Source organism: Ambystoma mexicanum, chromosome 8 (assembly GCF_040938575.1).
Source record: "Ambystoma mexicanum isolate Mex_15411 chromosome 8, UKY_AmexF1_1, whole genome shotgun sequence".
NCBI lineage: Eukaryota > Metazoa > Chordata > Amphibia > Caudata > Ambystomatidae > Ambystoma > Ambystoma mexicanum.
In genome coordinates, this window is record NC_090929.1 from 731,413,864 (window position 1) to 731,430,212 (window position 16,349).

Consider the following 16,349-nt stretch of genomic DNA (forward strand, 5'->3'; position numbering starts at 1 on the left):
TCGAGCCTGATCGAGCGATGAGCGTGGTATCATGTTGCAAGTGGCTGCATGGCTTAGCTTACTAAATGCAAATGCATAAGAATAATATTCTTAGCATTTCTAGAGCCTACGGCCACACCACACTGAATGCGCCCGATCTCGTCTGATCTCGGAAGCTAAGCAGTGTCGGGCCTAGTTAGTACCTGGATGGGAGACCGCCTGGGAATACCAGGTGCTGTAGGCTTTTTTGTGCTCCAAGTTCAGGAAGTGAGCCATTTCTCAATTGCCTTTCAAAACTGCAAGGTCTAGCCGACTAGATGCTTAAAAGTACAAAACTCACTAGGCCCAGAGCCTACGGCCACACCACACTGAATGCGCCCGATCTCGTCTGATCTCGGAAGCTAAGCAGTGTCGGGCCTAGTTAGTACCTGGATGGGAGACCGCCTGGGAATACCAGGTGCTGTAGGCTTTTTTGTGCTCCAAGTTCAGGAAGTGAGCCATTTCTCAATTGCCTTTCAAAACTGCAAGGTCTAGCCGACTAGATGCTTAAAAGTACAAAACTCACTAGGACCAGAGCCTACGGCCACACTACACTGAATGTGCCCGATCTCGTCTGATCTCAGAAGCTAAGCAGTGTCGGGCCTAGTTAGTACCTGGATGGGAGACCGCCTGGGAATACCAGGTGCTGTAGGCTATTTTGTGCTCCATGATTAGTAATTGCACAACTTCTCAATTACTTTTCAAATTTGGTATGTTTCCAAAATAATTTTATCCCGTTTTATAGCGGAAATGTTGGACAACATTATGAGGGCTGGAGCTACCTATTTACATATAATTAGCATACAGGTAGTGTGTTCATGGGTAATAAATCGACTTTCACATGTAATGCAGTACAGAGAATATTGAGTCCTTCAAGAGGCATGAAAGAAAGCCGTTATTGTGTTGATTGTTCTCTCCACCTCCCTGCAACAGAAACAGGATGGATGGATTAAAGTTATCCTACCAGACATAGGAGTCCTGAATGGGCCCACCAGTCTTATATATCTCGCCTGATCGAGCGCTGATCGAGCGATGAGCGTGGTATCATGTTGCAAGTGGCTGCATGGCTTAGCTTACTAAATGCAAATGCATAAGAGTAATATTCTTAGCATTACTAGAGCCTACGGCCACACCACACTGAATGCGCCCGATCTCGTCTGATCTCGGAAGCTAAGCAGTGTCGGGCCTAGTTAGTACCTGGATGGGAGACTGCCTGGGAATACCAGGTGCTGTAGGCTTTTTTGTGCTCCAAGTTCAGGAAGTGAGCCATTTCTCAATTGCCTTTCAAAACTGCAAGGTCTAGCCGACTAGATGCTTAAAAGTACAAAACTCACTAAGCCCAGAGCCTACGGCCACACCACACTGAATGCGCCCGATCTCGTCTGATCTCGGAAGCTCAGCAGTGTCGGGCCTAGTTAGTACCTGGATGGGAGACCGCCTGGGAATACCAGGTGCTGTAGGCTATTTTGTGCTCCATGATTAGTAATTGCGCAACTTCTCAATTACTTTTCAAATTTGGTATGTTTCCAAAATAATTTTATCCCGTTTTATAGCGGAAATGTTGGACAACATTATGAGGGCTGGAGCTACCTATTTACATATAATTAGCATACAGGTAGTGTGTTCATGGGTAATAAATCGACTTTCACATGTAATGCAGTACAGAGAATATTGAGTCCTTCAAGAGGCATGAAAGAAAGGCGTTATTGTGTTGATTGTTCTCTCCACCTCCCTGCAACAGAAACAGGATGGATGGATTAAAGTTATCCTACCAGACATAGGAGTCCTGAATGGGCCCACCAGTCTTATATATCTCGCCTGATCGAGCGCTGATCGACCGATGAGCGTGGTATCATGTTGCAAGTGGCTGCATGGCTTAGCTTACTAAATGCAAATGCATAAGAGTAATATTCTTAGCATTACTCGAGCCTACGGCCACACCACACTGAATGCGCCCGATCTCGTCTGATCTCGGAAGCTAAGCAGTGTCGGGCCTAGTTAGTACCTGGATGGGAGACCGCCTGGGAATACCAGGTGCTGTAGGCTTTTTTGTGCTCCAAGTTCAGGAAGTGAGCCATTTCTCAATTGCCTTTCAAAACTGCAAGGTCTAGCCGACTAGATGCTTAAAAGTACAAAACTCACTAGGCCCAGAGCCTACGGCCACACCACACTGAATGCGCCCGATCTCGTCTGATCTCGGAAGCTAAGCAGTGTCGGGCCTAGTTAGTACCTGGATGGGAGACCGCCTGGGAATACCAGGTGCTGTAGGCTTTTTTGTGCTCCAAGTTCAGGAAGTGAGCCATTTCTCAATTGCCTTTCAAAACTGCAAGGTCTAGCCGACTAGATGCTTAAAAGTACAAAACTCACTAGGACCAGAGCCTACGGCCACACCACACTGAATGCGCCCAATCTCGTCTGATCTCGGAAGCTAAGCAGTGTCGGGCCTAGTTAGTACCTGGATGGGAGACCGCCTGGGAATACCAGGTGCTGTAGGCTTTTTTGTGCTCCAAGTTCAGGAAGTGAGCCATTTCTCAATTGCCTTTCAAAACTGCAAGGTCTAGCCGACTAGATGCTTAAAAGTACAAAACTCACTAGGCCCTGAGCCTACGGCCACACCACACTGAATGCGCCCGATCTCGTCTGATCTCGGAAGCTAAGCAGTGTCGGGCCTAGTTAGTACCTGGATGGGAGACCGCCTGGGAATACCAGGTGCTGTAGGCTATTTTGTGCTCCATGATTAGTAATTGCACAACTTCTCAATTACTTTTCAAATTTGGTATGTTTCCAAAATAATTTTATCCCGTTTTATAGCGGAAATGTTGGACAACATTATGAGGGCTGGAGCTACCTATTTACATATAATTAGCATACAGGTAGTGTGTTCATGGGTAATAAATCGACTTTCACATGTAATGCAGTACAGAGAATATTGAGTCCTTCAAGAGGCATGAAAGAAAGCCGTTATTGTGTTGATTGTTCTCTCCACCTCCCTGCAACAGAAACAGGATGGATGGATTAAAGTTATCCTACCAGACATAGGAGTCCTGAATGGGCCCACCAGTCTTATATATCTCGCCTGATCGAGCGATGAGCGTGGTATCATGTTGCAAGTGGCTGCATGGCTTAGCTTACTAAATGCAAATGCATAAGAGTAATATTCTTAGCATTTCTAGAGCCTACGGCCACACCACACTGAATGCGCCCGATCTCGTCTGATCTCGGAAGCTAAGCAGTGTCGGGCCTAGTTAGTACCTGGATGGGAGACCGCCTGGGAATACCAGGTGCTGTAGGCTTTTTTGTGCTCCAAGTTCAGGAAGTGAGCCATTTCTCAATTGCCTTTCAAAACTGCAAGGTCTAGCCGACTAGATGCTTAAAAGTGTAAAACTCACTAGGCCCAGAGCCTACGGCCACACCACACTGAATGCGCCTGATCTCGTCTGATCTCGGAAGCTAAGCAGTGTCGGGCCTAGTTAGTACCTGGATGGGAGACCGCCTGGGAATACCAGGTGCTGTAGGCTATTTTGTGCTCCATGATTAGTAATTGCGCAACTTCTCAATTACTTTTCAAATTTGGTATGTTTCCAAAATAATTTTATCCCGTTTTATAGCGGAAATGTTGGACAACATTATGAGGGCTGGAGCTACCTATTTACATATAATTAGCATACAGGTAGTGTGTTCATGGGTAATAAATCGACTTTCACATGTAATGCAGTACAGAGAATATTAAGTCCTTCAAGAGGCATGAAAGAAAGCCGTTATTGTGTTGATTGTTCTCTCCACCTCCCTGCAACAGAAACAGGATGGATGGATTAAAGTTATCCTACCAGACATAGGAGTCCTGAATGGGCCCACCAGTCTTATATATCTCGCCTGATCAAGCGCTGATCGAGCGATGAGCGTGGTATCATGTTGCAAGTGGCTGCATGGCTTAGCTTACTAAATGCAAATGCATAAGAGTAATATTCTTAGCATTTCTAGAGCCTACGGCCACACCACACTGAATGCGCCCGATCTCGTCTGATCTCGGAAGCTAAGCAGTGTCGGGCCTAGTTAGTACCTGGATGGGAGACCGCCTGGGAATACCAGGTGCTGTAGGCTTTTTTGTGCTCCAAGTTCAGGAAGTGAGCCATTTCTCAATTGCCTTTCAAAACTGCAAGGTCTAGCCGACTAGATGCTTAAAAGTACAAAACTCACTAGGCCCAGAGCCTACGGCCACACCACACTGAATGCGCCCGATCTCGTCTGATCTCGGAAGCTAAGCAGTGTCGGGCCTAGTTAGTACCGGTATGGGAGACCGCCTGGGAATACCAGGTGCTGTAGGCTTTTTTGTGCTCCAAGTTCAGGAAGTGAGCCATTTCTCAATTGCCTTTCAAAACTGCAAGGTCTAGCCGACTAGATGCTTAAAAGTACAAAACTCACTAGGCCCAGAGCCTACGGCCACACCACACTGAATGCGCCCGATCTCGTCTGATCTCGGAAGCTAAGCAGTGTCGGGCCTAGTTAGTACCTGGATGGGAGACCGCCTGGGAATACCAGGTGCTGTAGGCTATTTTGTGCTCCATGATTAGTAATTGCACAACTTCTCAATTACTTTTCAAATTTGGTATGTTTCCAAAATAATTTTATCCCGTTTTATAGCGGAAATGTTGGACAACATTATGAGGGCTGGAGCTACCTATTTACATATAATTAGCATACAGGTAGTGTGTTCATGGGTAATAAATCGACTTTCACATGTAATGCAGTACAGAGAATATTGAGTCCTTCAAGAGGCATGAAAGAAAGCCGTTATTGTGTTGATTGTTCTCTCCACCTCCCTGCAACAGAAACAGGATGGATGGATTAAAGTTATCCTACCAGACATAGGAGTCCTGAATGGGCCCACCAGTCTTATATATCTCGCCTGATCGAGCGCTGATCGACCGATGAGCGTGGTATCATGTTGCAAGTGGCTGCATGGCTTAGCTTACTAAATGCAAATGCATAAGAGTAATATTCTTAGCATTTCTAGAGCCTACGGCCACACCACACTGAATGCGCCCGATCTCGTCTGATCTCGGAAGCTAAGCAGTGTCGGGCCTAGTTAGTACCTGGATGGGAGACCGCCTGGGAATACCAGGTGCTGTAGGCTTTTTTGTGCTCCAAGTTCAGGAAGTGAGCCATTTCTCAATTGCCTTTCAAAACTGCAAGGTCTAGCCGACTAGATGCTTAAAAGTACAAAACTCACTAGGCCCAGAGCCTACGGCCACACCACACTGAATGCGCCCGATCTCGTCTGATCTCGGAAGCTAAGCAGTGTCGGGCCTAGTTAGTACCTGGATGGGAGACGGCCTGGGAATACCAGGTGCTGTAGGCTTTTTTGTGCTCCAAGTTCAGGAAGTGAGCCATTTCTCAATTGCCTTTCAAAACTGCAAGGTCTAGCCGACTAGATGCTTAAAAGTACAAAACTCACTAGGACCAGAGCCTACGGCCACACCACACTGAATGCGCCCAATCTCGTCTGATCTCGGAAGCTAAGCAGTGTCGGGCCTAGTTAGTACCTGGATGGGAGACCGCCTGGGAATACCAGGTGCTGTAGGCTTTTTTGTGCTCCAAGTTCAGGAAGTGAGCCATTTCTCAATTGCCTTTCAAAACTGCAAGGTCTAGCCGACTAGATGCTTAAAAGTACAAAACTCACTAGGCCCAGAGCCTACGGCCACACCACACTGAATGCGCCCGATCTCGTCTGATCTCAGAAGCTAAGCAGTGTCGGGCCTAGTTAGTACCTGGATGGGAGACCGCCTGGGAATACCAGGTGCTGTAGGCTATTTTGTGCTCCATGATTAGTAATTGCACAACTTCTCAATTACTTTTCAAATTTGGTATGTTTCCAAAATAATTTTATCCCGTTTTATAGCGGAAATGTTGGACAACATTATGAGGGCTGGAGCTACCTATTTACATATAATTAGCATACAGGTAGTGTGTTCATGGGTAATAAATCGACTTTCACATGTAATGCAGTACAGAGAATATTGAGTCCTTCAAGAGGCATGAAAGAAAGCCGTTATTGTGTTGATTGTTCTCTCCACCTCCCTGCAACAGAAACAGGATGGATGGATTAAAGTTATCCTACCAGACATAGGAGTCCTGAATGGGCCCACCAGTCTTATATATCTCGCCTGATCGAGCCTGATCGAGCGATGAGCGTGGTATCATGTTGCAAGTGGCTGCATGGCTTAGCTTACTAAATGCAAATGCATAAGAATAATATTCTTAGCATTTCTAGAGCCTACGGCCACACCACACTGAATGCGCCCGATCTCGTCTGATCTCGGAAGCTAAGCAGTGTCGGGCCTAGTTAGTACCTGGATGGGAGACCGCCTGGGAATACCAGGTGCTGTAGGCTCTTTTGTGCTCCAAGTTCAGGAAGTGAGCCATTTCTCAATTGCCTTTCAAAACTGCAAGGTCTAGCCGACTAGATGCTTAAAAGTACAAAACTCACTAGGCCCAGAGCCTACGGCCACACCACACTGAATGCGCCCGATCTCGTCTGATCTCGGAAGCTAAGCAGTGTCGGGCCTAGTTAGTACCTGCCTGGGAATACCAGGTGCTGTAGGCTTTTTTGTGCTCCAAGTTCAGGAAGTGAGCCATTTCTCAATTGCCTTTCAAAACTGCAAGGTCTAGCCGACTAGATGCTTAAAAGTACAAAACTCACTAGGACCAGAGCCTACGGCCACACTACACTGAATGTGCCCGATCTCGTCTGATCTCAGAAGCTAAGCAGTGTCGGGCCTAGTTAGTACCTGGATGGGAGACCGCCTGGGAATACCAGGTGCTGTAGGCTATTTTGTGCTCCATGATTAGTAATTGCACAACTTCTCAATTACTTTTCAAATTTGGTATGTTTCCAAAATAATTTTATCCCGTTTTATAGCGGAAATGTTGGACAACATTATGAGGGCTGGAGCTACCTATTTACATATAATTAGCATACAGGTAGTGTGTTCATGGGTAATAAATCGACTTTCACATGTAATGCAGTACAGAGAATATTGAGTCCTTCAAGAGGCATGAAAGAAAGCCGTTATTGTGTTGATTGTTCTCTCCACCTCCCTGCAACAGAAACAGGATGGATGGATTAAAGTTATCCTACCAGACATAGGAGTCCTGAATGGGCCCACCAGTCTTATATATCTCGCCTGATCGAGCGCTGATCGAGCGATGAGCGTGGTATCATGTTGCAAGTGGCTGCATGGCTTAGCTTACTAAATGCAAATGCATAAGAGTAATATTCTTAGCATTACTAGAGCCTACGGCCACACCACACTGAATGCGCCCGATCTCGTCTGATCTTGGAAGCTAAGCAGTGTCGGGCCTAGTTAGTACCTGGATGGGAGACTGCCTGGGAATACCAGGTGCTGTAGGCTTTTTTGTGCTCCAAGTTCAGGAAGTGAGCCATTTCTCAATTGCCTTTCAAAACTGCAAGGTCTAGCCGACTAGATGCTTAAAAGTACAAAACTCACTAAGCCCAGAGCCTACGGCCACACCACACTGAATGCGCCCGATCTCGTCTGATCTCGGAAGCTAAGCAGTGTCGGGCCTAGTTAGTACCTGGATGGGAGACCGCCTGGGAATACCAGGTGCTGTAGGCTATTTTGTGCTCCATGATTAGTAATTGCGCAACTTCTCAATTACTTTTCAAATTTGGTATGTTTCCAAAATAATTTTATCCCGTTTTATAGCGGAAATGTTGGACAACATTATGAGGGCTGGAGCTACCTATTTACATATAATTAGCATACAGGTAGTGTGTTCATGGGTAATAAATCGACTTTCACATGTAATGCAGTACAGAGAATATTGAGTCCTTCAAGAGGCATGAAAGAAAGGCGTTATTGTGTTGATTGTTCTCTCCACCTCCCTGCAACAGAAACAGGATGGATGGATTAAAGTTATCCTACCAGACATAGGAGTCCTGAATGGGCCCACCAGTCTTATATATCTCGCCTGATCGAGCGCTGATCGACCGATGAGCGTGGTATCATGTTGCAAGTGGCTGCATGGCTTAGCTTACTAAATGCAAATGCATAAGAGTAATATTCTTAGCATTACTCGAGCCTACGGCCACACCACACTGAATGCGCCCGATCTCGTCTGATCTCGGAAGCTAAGCAGTGTCGGGCCTAGTTAGTACCTGGATGGGAGACCGCCTGGGAATACCAGGTGCTGTAGGCTTTTTTGTGCTCCAAGTTCAGGAAGTGAGCCATTTCTCAATTGCCTTTCAAAACTGCAAGGTCTAGCCGACTAGATGCTTAAAAGTACAAAACTCACTAGGCCCAGAGCCTACGGCCACACCACACTGAATGCGCCCGATCTCGTCTGATCTCGGAAGCTAAGCAGTGTCGGGCCTAGTTAGTACCTGGATGGGAGACCGCCTGGGAATACCAGGTGCTGTAGGCTTTTTTGTGCTCCAAGTTCAGGAAGTGAGCCATTTCTCAATTGCCTTTCAAAACTGCAAGGTCTAGCCGACTAGATGCTTAAAAGTACAAAACTCACTAGGACCAGAGCCTACGGCCACACCACACTGAATGCGCCCAATCTCGTCTGATCTCGGAAGCTAAGCAGTGTCGGGCCTAGTTAGTACCTGGATGGGAGACCGCCTGGGAATACCAGGTGCTGTAGGCTTTTTTGTGCTCCAAGTTCAGGAAGTGAGCCATTTCTCAATTGCCTTTCAAAACTGCAAGGTCTAGCCGACTAGATGCTTAAAAGTACAAAACTCACTAGGCCCTGAGCCTACGGCCACACCACACTGAATGCGCCCGATCTCGTCTGATCTCGGAAGCTAAGCAGTGTTGGGCCTAGTTAGTACCTGGATGGGAGACCGCCTGGGAATACCAGGTGCTGTAGGCTATTTTGTGCTCCATGATTAGTAATTGCACAACTTCTCAATTACTTTTCAAATTTGGTATGTTTCCAAAATAATTTTATCCCGTTTTATAGCGGAAATGTTGGACAACATTATGAGGGCTGGAGCTACCTATTTACATATAATTAGCATACAGGTAGTGTGTTCATGGGTAATAAATCGACTTTCACATGTAATGCAGTACAGAGAATATTGAGTCCTTCAAGAGGCATGAAAGAAAGCCGTTATTGTGTTGATTGTTCTCTCCACCTCCCTGCAACAGAAACAGGATGGATGGATTAAAGTTATCCTACCAGACATAGGAGTCCTGAATGGGCCCACCAGTCTTATATATCTCGCCTGATCGAGCGATGAGCGTGGTATCATGTTGCAAGTGGCTGCATGGCTTAGCTTACTAAATGCAAATGCATAAGAGTAATATTCTTAGCATTTCTAGAGCCTACGGCCACACCACACTGAATGCGCCCGATCTCGTCTGATCTCGGAAGCTAAGCAGTGTCGGGCCTAGTTAGTACCTGGATGGGAGACCGCCTGGGAATACCAGGTGCTGTAGGCTTTTTTGTGCTCCAAGTTCAGGAAGTGAGCCATTTCTCAATTGCCTTTCAAAACTGCAAGGTCTAGCCGACTAGATGCTTAAAAGTACAAAACTCACTAGGCCCAGAGCCTACGGCCACACCACACTGAATGCGCCCGATCTCGTCTGATCTTGGAAGCTAAGCAGTGTCGGGCCTAGTTAGTACCTGGATGGGAGACGGCCTGGGAATACCAGGTGCTGTAGGCTTTTTTGTGCTCCAAGTTCAGGAAGTGAGCCATTTCTCAATTGCCTTTCAAAACTGCAAGGTCTAGCCGACTAGATGCTTAAAAGTACAAAACTCACTAGGACCAGAGCCTACGGCCACACCACACTGAATGCGCCCGATCTCGTCTGATCTCGGAAGCTAAGCAGTGTCGGGCCTAGTTAGTACCTGGATGGGAGACCGCCTGGGAATACCAGGTGCTGTAGGATTTTTTGTGCTCCAAGTTCAGGAAGTGAGCCATTTCTCAATTGCCTTTCAAAACTGCAAGGTCTAGCCGACTAGATGCTTAAAAGTACAAAACTCACTAGGCCCAGAGCCTACGGCCACATCACACTGAATGCGCCCGATCTCGGAAGCTAAGCAGTGTCGGGCCTAGTTAGTACCTGGATGGGAGACCGCCTGGGAATACCAGGTGCTGTAGGCTATTTTGTGCTCCATGATTAGTAATTGCACAACTTCTCAATTACTTTTCAAATTTGGTATGTTTCCAAAATAATTTTATCCCGTTTTATAGCGGAAATGTTGGACAACATTATGAGGGCTGGAGCTACCTATTTACATATAATTAGCATACAGGTAGTGTGTTCATGGGTAATAAATCGACTTTCACATGTAATGCAGTACAGAGAATATTGAGTCCTTCAAGAGGCATGAAAGAAAGCCGTTATTGTGTTGATTGTTCTCTCCATCTCCCTGCAACAGAAACAGGATGGATGGATTAAAGTTATCCTACCAGACATAGGAGTCCTGAATGGGCCCACCAGTCTTATATATCTCGCCTGATCGAGCGCTGATCGACCGATGAGCGTGGTATCATGTTGCAAGTGGCTGCATGGCTTAGCTTACTAAATGCAAATGCATAAGAGTAATATTCTTAGCATTACTCGAGCCTACGGCCACACCACACTGAATGCGCCCGATCTCGTCTGATCTCGGAAGCTAAGCAGTGTCGGGCCTAGTTAGTACCTGGATGGGAGACCGCCTGGGAATACCAGGTGCTGTAGGCTTTTTTGTGCTCCAAGTTCAGGAAGTGAGCCATTTCTCAATTGCCTTTCAAAACTGCAAGGTCTAGCCGACTAGATGCTTAAAAGTACAAAACTCACTAAGCCCAGAGCCTACGGCCACACCACACTGAATGCGCCCGATCTCGTCTGATCTCGGAAGCTAAGCAGTGTCGGGCCTAGTTAGTACCTGGATGGGAGACCGCCTGGGAATACCAGGTGCTGTAGGCTATTTTGTGCTCCATGATTAGTAATTGCGCAACTTCTCAATTACTTTTCAAATTTGGTATGTTTCCAAAATAATTTTATCCCGTTTTATAGCGGAAATGTTGGACAACATTATGAGGGCTGGAGCTACCTATTTACATATAATTAGCATACAGGTAGTGTGTTCATGGGTAATAAATCGACTTTCACATGTAATGCAGTACAGAGAATATTGAGTCCTTCAAGAGGCATGAAAGAAAGGCGTTATTGTGTTGATTGTTCTCTCCACCTCCCTGCAACAGAAACAGGATGGATGGATTAAAGTTATCCTACCAGACATAGGAGTCCTGAATGGGCCCACCAGTCTTATATATCTCGCCTGATCGAGCGCTGATCGACCGATGAGCGTGGTATCATGTTGCAAGTGGCTGCATGGCTTAGCTTACTAAATGCAAATGCATAAGAGTAATATTCTTAGCATTACTCGAGCCTACGGCCACACCACACTGAATGCGCCCGATCTCGTCTGATCTCGGAAGCTAAGCAGTGTCGGGCCTAGTTAGTACCTGGATGGGAGACCGCCTGGGAATACCAGGTGCTGTAGGCTTTTTTGTGCTCCAAGTTCAGGAAGTGAGCCATTTCTCAATTGCCTTTCAAAACTGCAAGGTCTAGCCGACTAGATGCTTAAAAGTACAAAACTCACTAGGCCCAGAGCCTACGGCCACACCACACTGAATGCGCCCGATCTCGTCTGATCTCGGAAGCTAAGCAGTGTCGGGCCTAGTTAGTACCTGGATGGGAGACCGCCTGGGAATACCAGGTGCTGTAGGCTTTTTTGTGCTCCAAGTTCAGGAAGTGAGCCATTTCTCAATTGCCTTTCAAAACTGCAAGGTCTAGCCGACTAGATGCTTAAAAGTACAAAACTCACTAGGACCAGAGCCTACGGCCACACCACACTGAATGCGCCCAATCTCGTCTGATCTCGGAAGCTAAGCAGTGTCGGGCCTAGTTAGTACCTGGATGGGAGACCGCCTGGGAATACCAGGTGCTGTAGGCTTTTTTGTGCTCCAAGTTCAGGAAGTGAGCCATTTCTCAATTGCCTTTCAAAACTGCAAGGTCTAGCCGACTAGATGCTTAAAAGTACAAAACTCACTAGGCCCTGAGCCTACGGCCACACCACACTGAATGCGCCCGATCTCGTCTGATCTCGGAAGCTAAGCAGTGTTGGGCCTAGTTAGTACCTGGATGGGAGACCGCCTGGGAATACCAGGTGCTGTAGGCTATTTTGTGCTCCATGATTAGTAATTGCACAACTTCTCAATTACTTTTCAAATTTGGTATGTTTCCAAAATAATTTTATCCCGTTTTATAGCGGAAATGTTGGACAACATTATGAGGGCTGGAGCTACCTATTTACATATAATTAGCATACAGGTAGTGTGTTCATGGGTAATAAATCGACTTTCACATGTAATGCAGTACAGAGAATATTGAGTCCTTCAAGAGGCATGAAAGAAAGCCGTTATTGTGTTGATTGTTCTCTCCACCTCCCTGCAACAGAAACAGGATGGATGGATTAAAGTTATCCTACCAGACATAGGAGTCCTGAATGGGCCCACCAGTCTTATATATCTCGCCTGATCGAGCGATGAGCGTGGTATCATGTTGCAAGTGGCTGCATGGCTTAGCTTACTAAATGCAAATGCATAAGAGTAATATTCTTAGCATTTCTAGAGCCTACGGCCACACCACACTGAATGCGCCCGATCTCGTCTGATCTCGGAAGCTAAGCAGTGTCGGGCCTAGTTAGTACCTGGATGGGAGACCGCCTGGGAATACCAGGTGCTGTAGGCTTTTTTGTGCTCCAAGTTCAGGAAGTGAGCCATTTCTCAATTGCCTTTCAAAACTGCAAGGTCTAGCCGACTAGATGCTTAAAAGTACAAAACTCACTAGGCCCAGAGCCTACGGCCACACCACACTGAATGCGCCCGATCTCGTCTGATCTTGGAAGCTAAGCAGTGTCGGGCCTAGTTAGTACCTGGATGGGAGACGGCCTGGGAATACCAGGTGCTGTAGGCTTTTTTGTGCTCCAAGTTCAGGAAGTGAGCCATTTCTCAATTGCCTTTCAAAACTGCAAGGTCTAGCCGACTAGATGCTTAAAAGTACAAAACTCACTAGGACCAGAGCCTACGGCCACACCACACTGAATGCGCCCGATCTCGTCTGATCTCGGAAGCTAAGCAGTGTCGGGCCTAGTTAGTACCTGGATGGGAGACCGCCTGGGAATACCAGGTGCTGTAGGATTTTTTGTGCTCCAAGTTCAGGAAGTGAGCCATTTCTCAATTGCCTTTCAAAACTGCAAGGTCTAGCCGACTAGATGCTTAAAAGTACAAAACTCACTAGGCCCAGAGCCTACGGCCACATCACACTGAATGCGCCCGATCTCGGAAGCTAAGCAGTGTCGGGCCTAGTTAGTACCTGGATGGGAGACCGCCTGGGAATACCAGGTGCTGTAGGCTATTTTGTGCTCCATGATTAGTAATTGCACAACTTCTCAATTACTTTTCAAATTTGGTATGTTTCCAAAATAATTTTATCCCGTTTTATAGCGGAAATGTTGGACAACATTATGAGGGCTGGAGCTACCTATTTACATATAATTAGCATACAGGTAGTGTGTTCATGGGTAATAAATCGACTTTCACATGTAATGCAGTACAGAGAATATTGAGTCCTTCAAGAGGCATGAAAGAAAGCCGTTATTGTGTTGATTGTTCTCTCCATCTCCCTGCAACAGAAACAGGATGGATGGATTAAAGTTATCCTACCAGACATAGGAGTCCTGAATGGGCCCACCAGTCTTATATATCTCGCCTGATCGAGCGCTGATCGACCGATGAGCGTGGTATCATGTTGCAAGTGGCTGCATGGCTTAGCTTACTAAATGCAAATGCATAAGAGTAATATTCTTAGCATTACTCGAGCCTACGGCCACACCACACTGAATGCGCCCGATCTCGTCTGATCTCGGAAGCTAAGCAGTGTCGGGCCTAGTTAGTACCTGGATGGGAGACCGCCTGGGAATACCAGGTGCTGTAGGCTTTTTTGTGCTCCAAGTTCAGGAAGTGAGCCATTTCTCAATTGCCTTTCAAAACTGCAAGGTCTAGCCGACTAGATGCTTAAAAGTACAAAACTCACTAAGCCCAGAGCCTACGGCCACACCACACTGAATGCGCCCGATCTCGTCTGATCTCGGAAGCTAAGCAGTGTCGGGCCTAGTTAGTACCTGGATGGGAGACCGCCTGGGAATACCAGGTGCTGTAGGCTATTTTGTGCTCCATGATTAGTAATTGCGCAACTTCTCAATTACTTTTCAAATTTGGTATGTTTCCAAAATAATTTTATCCCGTTTTATAGCGGAAATGTTGGACAACATTATGAGGGCTGGAGCTACCTATTTACATATAATTAGCATACAGGTAGTGTGTTCATGGGTAATAAATCGACTTTCACATGTAATGCAGTACAGAGAATATTGAGTCCTTCAAGAGGCATGAAAGAAAGGCGTTATTGTGTTGATTGTTCTCTCCACCTCCCTGCAACAGAAACAGGATGGATGGATTAAAGTTATCCTACCAGACATAGGAGTCCTGAATGGGCCCACCAGTCTTATATATCTCGCCTGATCGAGCGCTGATCGACCGATGAGCGTGGTATCATGTTGCAAGTGGCTGCATGGCTTAGCTTACTAAATGCAAATGCATAAGAGTAATATTCTTAGCATTACTCGAGCCTACGGCCACACCACACTGAATGCGCCCGATCTCGTCTGATCTCGGAAGCTAAGCAGTGTCGGGCCTAGTTAGTACCTGGATGGGAGACCGCCTGGGAATACCAGGTGCTGTAGGCTTTTTTGTGCTCCAAGTTCAGGAAGTGAGCCATTTCTCAATTGCCTTTCAAAACTGCAAGGTCTAGCCGACTAGATGCTTAAAAGTACAAAACTCACTAGGCCCAGAGCCTACGGCCACACCACACTGAATGCGCCCGATCTCGTCTGATCTCGGAAGCTAAGCAGTGTCGGGCCTAGTTAGTACCTGGATGGGAGACCGCCTGGGAATACCAGGTGCTGTAGGCTTTTTTGTGCTCCAAGTTCAGGAAGTGAGCCATTTCTCAATTGCCTTTCAAAACTGCAAGGTCTAGCCGACTAGATGCTTAAAAGTACAAAACTCACTAGGACCAGAGCCTACGGCCACACCACACTGAATGCGCCCAATCTCGTCTGATCTCGGAAGCTAAGCAGTGTCGGGCCTAGTTAGTACCTGGATGGGAGACCGCCTGGGAATACCAGGTGCTGTAGGCTTTTTTGTGCTCCAAGTTCAGGAAGTGAGCCATTTCTCAATTGCCTTTCAAAACTGCAAGGTCTAGCCGACTAGATGCTTAAAAGTACAAAACTCACTAGGCCCTGAGCCTACGGCCACACCACACTGAATGCGCCCGATCTCGTCTGATCTCGGAAGCTAAGCAGTGTTGGGCCTAGTTAGTACCTGGATGGGAGACCGCCTGGGAATACCAGGTGCTGTAGGCTATTTTGTGCTCCATGATTAGTAATTGCACAACTTCTCAATTACTTTTCAAATTTGGTATGTTTCCAAAATAATTTTATCCCGTTTTATAGCGGAAATGTTGGACAACATTATGAGGGCTGGAGCTACCTATTTACATATAATTAGCATACAGGTAGTGTGTTCATGGGTAATAAATCGACTTTCACATGTAATGCAGTACAGAGAATATTGAGTCCTTCAAGAGGCATGAAAGAAAGCCGTTATTGTGTTGATTGTTCTCTCCACCTCCCTGCAACAGAAACAGGATGGATGGATTAAAGTTATCCTACCAGACATAGGAGTCCTGAATGGGCCCACCAGTCTTATATATCTCGCCTGATCGAGCGATGAGCGTGGTATCATGTTGCAAGTGGCTGCATGGCTTAGCTTACTAAATGCAAATGCATAAGAGTAATATTCTTAGCATTTCTAGAGCCTACGGCCACACCACACTGAATGCGCCCGATCTCGTCTGATCTCGGAAGCTAAGCAGTGTCGGGCCTAGTTAGTACCTGGATGGGAGACCGCCTGGGAATACCAGGTGCTGTAGGCTTTTTTGTGCTCCAAGTTCAGGAAGTGAGCCATTTCTCAATTGCCTTTCAAAACTGCAAGGTCTAGCCGACTAGATGCTTAAAAGTACAAAACTCACTAGGCCCAGAGCCTACGGCCACACCACACTGAATGCGCCCGATCTCGTCTGATCTTGGAAGCTAAGCAGTGTCGGGCCTAGTTAGTACCTGGATGGGAGACGGCCTGGGAATACCAGGTGCTGTAGGCTTTTTTGTGCTCCAAGTTCAGGAAGTGAGCCATT

General features: G+C 46.6%; 46 non-coding genes and 3 pseudogenes across 46 annotated transcripts; all 49 read left to right on the plus strand.

Moving 5' to 3' along the window:
* Positions 1–104: 104 nt before the first annotated feature.
* Positions 105–223, plus strand: LOC138476042 (5S ribosomal RNA). The gene has a single exon (XR_011270129.1). It is a non-coding gene; the product is annotated as a 5S ribosomal RNA (ribosomal RNA).
* Positions 224–329: 106 nt separating this feature from the next.
* On the plus strand, positions 330–448 carry LOC138476043 (5S ribosomal RNA). The gene has a single exon (XR_011270130.1). It is a non-coding gene; the product is annotated as a 5S ribosomal RNA (ribosomal RNA).
* A 106-nt stretch (positions 449–554) lies between these two features.
* On the plus strand, positions 555–673 carry LOC138480219 (5S ribosomal RNA). Its single transcript, XR_011273922.1, has one exon. It is a non-coding gene; the product is annotated as a 5S ribosomal RNA (ribosomal RNA).
* Positions 674–1,137: 464 nt separating this feature from the next.
* LOC138478401 (5S ribosomal RNA) lies at positions 1,138–1,256 on the plus strand. The gene has a single exon (XR_011272272.1). It is a non-coding gene; the product is annotated as a 5S ribosomal RNA (ribosomal RNA).
* A 106-nt stretch (positions 1,257–1,362) lies between these two features.
* LOC138479257 (5S ribosomal RNA) lies at positions 1,363–1,481 on the plus strand. The gene has a single exon (XR_011273048.1). It is a non-coding gene; the product is annotated as a 5S ribosomal RNA (ribosomal RNA).
* A 464-nt stretch (positions 1,482–1,945) lies between these two features.
* Positions 1,946–2,064, plus strand: LOC138476044 (5S ribosomal RNA). The gene has a single exon (XR_011270131.1). It is a non-coding gene; the product is annotated as a 5S ribosomal RNA (ribosomal RNA).
* A 106-nt stretch (positions 2,065–2,170) lies between these two features.
* On the plus strand, positions 2,171–2,289 carry LOC138476045 (5S ribosomal RNA). The gene has a single exon (XR_011270132.1). It is a non-coding gene; the product is annotated as a 5S ribosomal RNA (ribosomal RNA).
* A 106-nt stretch (positions 2,290–2,395) lies between these two features.
* Positions 2,396–2,514, plus strand: LOC138479297 (5S ribosomal RNA). Its single transcript, XR_011273085.1, has one exon. It is a non-coding gene; the product is annotated as a 5S ribosomal RNA (ribosomal RNA).
* A 106-nt stretch (positions 2,515–2,620) lies between these two features.
* LOC138476046 (5S ribosomal RNA) lies at positions 2,621–2,739 on the plus strand. Its single transcript, XR_011270133.1, has one exon. It is a non-coding gene; the product is annotated as a 5S ribosomal RNA (ribosomal RNA).
* Positions 2,740–3,192: 453 nt separating this feature from the next.
* Positions 3,193–3,311, plus strand: LOC138476047 (5S ribosomal RNA). The gene has a single exon (XR_011270134.1). It is a non-coding gene; the product is annotated as a 5S ribosomal RNA (ribosomal RNA).
* A 106-nt stretch (positions 3,312–3,417) lies between these two features.
* Positions 3,418–3,536, plus strand: LOC138478073 (5S ribosomal RNA). The gene has a single exon (XR_011271974.1). It is a non-coding gene; the product is annotated as a 5S ribosomal RNA (ribosomal RNA).
* Positions 3,537–4,000: 464 nt separating this feature from the next.
* Positions 4,001–4,119, plus strand: LOC138476050 (5S ribosomal RNA). Its single transcript, XR_011270136.1, has one exon. It is a non-coding gene; the product is annotated as a 5S ribosomal RNA (ribosomal RNA).
* Positions 4,120–4,225: 106 nt separating this feature from the next.
* LOC138477970 (5S ribosomal RNA) lies at positions 4,226–4,344 on the plus strand. The gene has a single exon (XR_011271880.1). It is a non-coding gene; the product is annotated as a 5S ribosomal RNA (ribosomal RNA).
* A 106-nt stretch (positions 4,345–4,450) lies between these two features.
* On the plus strand, positions 4,451–4,569 carry LOC138476051 (5S ribosomal RNA). The gene has a single exon (XR_011270137.1). It is a non-coding gene; the product is annotated as a 5S ribosomal RNA (ribosomal RNA).
* Positions 4,570–5,033: 464 nt separating this feature from the next.
* LOC138476052 (5S ribosomal RNA) lies at positions 5,034–5,152 on the plus strand. The gene has a single exon (XR_011270138.1). It is a non-coding gene; the product is annotated as a 5S ribosomal RNA (ribosomal RNA).
* Positions 5,153–5,258: 106 nt separating this feature from the next.
* On the plus strand, positions 5,259–5,377 carry LOC138479657 (5S ribosomal RNA). The gene has a single exon (XR_011273412.1). It is a non-coding gene; the product is annotated as a 5S ribosomal RNA (ribosomal RNA).
* A 106-nt stretch (positions 5,378–5,483) lies between these two features.
* LOC138479298 (5S ribosomal RNA) lies at positions 5,484–5,602 on the plus strand. Its single transcript, XR_011273086.1, has one exon. It is a non-coding gene; the product is annotated as a 5S ribosomal RNA (ribosomal RNA).
* Positions 5,603–5,708: 106 nt separating this feature from the next.
* On the plus strand, positions 5,709–5,827 carry LOC138478989 (5S ribosomal RNA). Its single transcript, XR_011272805.1, has one exon. It is a non-coding gene; the product is annotated as a 5S ribosomal RNA (ribosomal RNA).
* A 463-nt stretch (positions 5,828–6,290) lies between these two features.
* On the plus strand, positions 6,291–6,409 carry LOC138476053 (5S ribosomal RNA). Its single transcript, XR_011270139.1, has one exon. It is a non-coding gene; the product is annotated as a 5S ribosomal RNA (ribosomal RNA).
* Positions 6,410–6,515: 106 nt separating this feature from the next.
* Positions 6,516–6,622, plus strand: LOC138474693 (5S ribosomal RNA; annotated as a pseudogene).
* A 106-nt stretch (positions 6,623–6,728) lies between these two features.
* LOC138480220 (5S ribosomal RNA) lies at positions 6,729–6,847 on the plus strand. The gene has a single exon (XR_011273923.1). It is a non-coding gene; the product is annotated as a 5S ribosomal RNA (ribosomal RNA).
* Positions 6,848–7,311: 464 nt separating this feature from the next.
* Positions 7,312–7,430, plus strand: LOC138479793 (5S ribosomal RNA). Its single transcript, XR_011273535.1, has one exon. It is a non-coding gene; the product is annotated as a 5S ribosomal RNA (ribosomal RNA).
* Positions 7,431–7,536: 106 nt separating this feature from the next.
* On the plus strand, positions 7,537–7,655 carry LOC138476054 (5S ribosomal RNA). The gene has a single exon (XR_011270140.1). It is a non-coding gene; the product is annotated as a 5S ribosomal RNA (ribosomal RNA).
* Positions 7,656–8,119: 464 nt separating this feature from the next.
* Positions 8,120–8,238, plus strand: LOC138476055 (5S ribosomal RNA). Its single transcript, XR_011270141.1, has one exon. It is a non-coding gene; the product is annotated as a 5S ribosomal RNA (ribosomal RNA).
* Positions 8,239–8,344: 106 nt separating this feature from the next.
* Positions 8,345–8,463, plus strand: LOC138476056 (5S ribosomal RNA). Its single transcript, XR_011270142.1, has one exon. It is a non-coding gene; the product is annotated as a 5S ribosomal RNA (ribosomal RNA).
* A 106-nt stretch (positions 8,464–8,569) lies between these two features.
* On the plus strand, positions 8,570–8,688 carry LOC138479300 (5S ribosomal RNA). Its single transcript, XR_011273087.1, has one exon. It is a non-coding gene; the product is annotated as a 5S ribosomal RNA (ribosomal RNA).
* Positions 8,689–8,794: 106 nt separating this feature from the next.
* LOC138475950 (5S ribosomal RNA) lies at positions 8,795–8,913 on the plus strand. Its single transcript, XR_011270046.1, has one exon. It is a non-coding gene; the product is annotated as a 5S ribosomal RNA (ribosomal RNA).
* A 453-nt stretch (positions 8,914–9,366) lies between these two features.
* On the plus strand, positions 9,367–9,485 carry LOC138476057 (5S ribosomal RNA). The gene has a single exon (XR_011270143.1). It is a non-coding gene; the product is annotated as a 5S ribosomal RNA (ribosomal RNA).
* Positions 9,486–9,591: 106 nt separating this feature from the next.
* Positions 9,592–9,710, plus strand: LOC138480231 (5S ribosomal RNA). The gene has a single exon (XR_011273932.1). It is a non-coding gene; the product is annotated as a 5S ribosomal RNA (ribosomal RNA).
* Positions 9,711–9,816: 106 nt separating this feature from the next.
* On the plus strand, positions 9,817–9,935 carry LOC138478721 (5S ribosomal RNA). Its single transcript, XR_011272562.1, has one exon. It is a non-coding gene; the product is annotated as a 5S ribosomal RNA (ribosomal RNA).
* A 106-nt stretch (positions 9,936–10,041) lies between these two features.
* On the plus strand, positions 10,042–10,150 carry LOC138474316 (5S ribosomal RNA; annotated as a pseudogene).
* Positions 10,151–10,614: 464 nt separating this feature from the next.
* On the plus strand, positions 10,615–10,733 carry LOC138476058 (5S ribosomal RNA). Its single transcript, XR_011270144.1, has one exon. It is a non-coding gene; the product is annotated as a 5S ribosomal RNA (ribosomal RNA).
* A 106-nt stretch (positions 10,734–10,839) lies between these two features.
* Positions 10,840–10,958, plus strand: LOC138476059 (5S ribosomal RNA). Its single transcript, XR_011270145.1, has one exon. It is a non-coding gene; the product is annotated as a 5S ribosomal RNA (ribosomal RNA).
* A 464-nt stretch (positions 10,959–11,422) lies between these two features.
* On the plus strand, positions 11,423–11,541 carry LOC138476062 (5S ribosomal RNA). Its single transcript, XR_011270147.1, has one exon. It is a non-coding gene; the product is annotated as a 5S ribosomal RNA (ribosomal RNA).
* A 106-nt stretch (positions 11,542–11,647) lies between these two features.
* LOC138476063 (5S ribosomal RNA) lies at positions 11,648–11,766 on the plus strand. The gene has a single exon (XR_011270148.1). It is a non-coding gene; the product is annotated as a 5S ribosomal RNA (ribosomal RNA).
* A 106-nt stretch (positions 11,767–11,872) lies between these two features.
* LOC138479301 (5S ribosomal RNA) lies at positions 11,873–11,991 on the plus strand. The gene has a single exon (XR_011273088.1). It is a non-coding gene; the product is annotated as a 5S ribosomal RNA (ribosomal RNA).
* A 106-nt stretch (positions 11,992–12,097) lies between these two features.
* LOC138475962 (5S ribosomal RNA) lies at positions 12,098–12,216 on the plus strand. The gene has a single exon (XR_011270057.1). It is a non-coding gene; the product is annotated as a 5S ribosomal RNA (ribosomal RNA).
* A 453-nt stretch (positions 12,217–12,669) lies between these two features.
* On the plus strand, positions 12,670–12,788 carry LOC138476064 (5S ribosomal RNA). The gene has a single exon (XR_011270149.1). It is a non-coding gene; the product is annotated as a 5S ribosomal RNA (ribosomal RNA).
* Positions 12,789–12,894: 106 nt separating this feature from the next.
* LOC138480232 (5S ribosomal RNA) lies at positions 12,895–13,013 on the plus strand. Its single transcript, XR_011273933.1, has one exon. It is a non-coding gene; the product is annotated as a 5S ribosomal RNA (ribosomal RNA).
* Positions 13,014–13,119: 106 nt separating this feature from the next.
* LOC138478722 (5S ribosomal RNA) lies at positions 13,120–13,238 on the plus strand. The gene has a single exon (XR_011272563.1). It is a non-coding gene; the product is annotated as a 5S ribosomal RNA (ribosomal RNA).
* Positions 13,239–13,344: 106 nt separating this feature from the next.
* Positions 13,345–13,453, plus strand: LOC138474317 (5S ribosomal RNA; annotated as a pseudogene).
* Positions 13,454–13,917: 464 nt separating this feature from the next.
* On the plus strand, positions 13,918–14,036 carry LOC138476065 (5S ribosomal RNA). The gene has a single exon (XR_011270150.1). It is a non-coding gene; the product is annotated as a 5S ribosomal RNA (ribosomal RNA).
* A 106-nt stretch (positions 14,037–14,142) lies between these two features.
* On the plus strand, positions 14,143–14,261 carry LOC138476066 (5S ribosomal RNA). Its single transcript, XR_011270151.1, has one exon. It is a non-coding gene; the product is annotated as a 5S ribosomal RNA (ribosomal RNA).
* A 464-nt stretch (positions 14,262–14,725) lies between these two features.
* LOC138476067 (5S ribosomal RNA) lies at positions 14,726–14,844 on the plus strand. Its single transcript, XR_011270152.1, has one exon. It is a non-coding gene; the product is annotated as a 5S ribosomal RNA (ribosomal RNA).
* Positions 14,845–14,950: 106 nt separating this feature from the next.
* Positions 14,951–15,069, plus strand: LOC138476068 (5S ribosomal RNA). Its single transcript, XR_011270153.1, has one exon. It is a non-coding gene; the product is annotated as a 5S ribosomal RNA (ribosomal RNA).
* A 106-nt stretch (positions 15,070–15,175) lies between these two features.
* Positions 15,176–15,294, plus strand: LOC138479302 (5S ribosomal RNA). Its single transcript, XR_011273089.1, has one exon. It is a non-coding gene; the product is annotated as a 5S ribosomal RNA (ribosomal RNA).
* Positions 15,295–15,400: 106 nt separating this feature from the next.
* On the plus strand, positions 15,401–15,519 carry LOC138475975 (5S ribosomal RNA). Its single transcript, XR_011270069.1, has one exon. It is a non-coding gene; the product is annotated as a 5S ribosomal RNA (ribosomal RNA).
* A 453-nt stretch (positions 15,520–15,972) lies between these two features.
* On the plus strand, positions 15,973–16,091 carry LOC138476069 (5S ribosomal RNA). Its single transcript, XR_011270154.1, has one exon. It is a non-coding gene; the product is annotated as a 5S ribosomal RNA (ribosomal RNA).
* A 106-nt stretch (positions 16,092–16,197) lies between these two features.
* LOC138480233 (5S ribosomal RNA) lies at positions 16,198–16,316 on the plus strand. The gene has a single exon (XR_011273934.1). It is a non-coding gene; the product is annotated as a 5S ribosomal RNA (ribosomal RNA).
* The last annotated feature ends 33 nt before the right edge of the window (positions 16,317–16,349 follow it).